The following is a 1,106-nucleotide window of genomic DNA, read 5'->3' as shown; positions in this document are numbered from 1 at the left end:
TCGTAGCCGGCGAAGTGTTAGGGCACGTGCGTTCTTCACATGAGAAGGCGTATCGAAATCGGCGACCAATTATTAGTCATAATAAGAGTAGGGATATTTAGATTGGGATAGAGAGAAAATGTAATTTAGAAGAGAGAGTAAGCACGAAAGAGGAGGGAGCTAAGGACCGCTACGACGGTACCGAAACTCTCATCGCCGAAGTCAGAGGCAAGAAGCAATCTTGCCCTCGGACGCGTCCGGTTCTCTGGCAAATTTGTACAATTCGCAATTCTGAATAAATTCATTTGGTTAATCTAATATCACAAAATCTATAGTTGTCGGTTCATTTTGGTTGCCTAATTATCCGTTTTCAGAAAGAAGAGTTTCATCGAAGGGTTTGGGTTTCTAAATCCTTAATTGCGGTAACGAGCCAACGAAGCCGAACAGGATCTATTTTAATAAATCAACGCGAAATTTTTGAAGTTTTAAATTCGGGATAATTCCGCGCCAAATTCGGCTCCGCGTGTTACATTAGAATTCGAAATGAACTTGAGCAGACGATAAACGTTCTATCGTCTAGCGTCTACTCATGTCTGCTCAAGTCAAAGATATTGCGAGCTTAGTTACCCGCCATAAATATAGACGGCGCGTCCGGCGAAAGAAGTCACTTCCCCTCTACCCAACGCTCCCCGTAGATAGCACCCTCCCATATAGTTTGCCAAGAGCCACTTGGAACGCTGTAAGCAACTCTCGGCACACCTTTGATGCGCACTGATGGTAAACTTAGCTTGGACAAGAACCATTTAAATTAAAATTAAATTGCCAACATTTCATAACAAACGTAAAATATCATCGCTTTGTAAGACATGTTTATTTTAATAGATGCCAGAGAGAAAATTAAATGTATAATGTATATTTCTGTTTCATAAATTTTGTAATATTTCTAAAATTATTTGATTATATCCAAATATATCTGTGTTATTTACTTATTTCTCATCTTTTGATATTCTTTTATAAGTAACAATTTATTTACTTCACCTTATTATATTTTTATTCTAACAGATAAAACTTTTAGTGCAATATCTCTACTTTGAATCAGAAAACTTTGAACCCTCAGAGCAGAGGCT

Source organism: Belonocnema kinseyi, chromosome 7 (genome assembly GCF_010883055.1).
Source record: "Belonocnema kinseyi isolate 2016_QV_RU_SX_M_011 chromosome 7, B_treatae_v1, whole genome shotgun sequence".
NCBI lineage: Eukaryota > Metazoa > Arthropoda > Insecta > Hymenoptera > Cynipidae > Belonocnema > Belonocnema kinseyi.
This window is presented reverse-complemented; position numbering follows the sequence as displayed.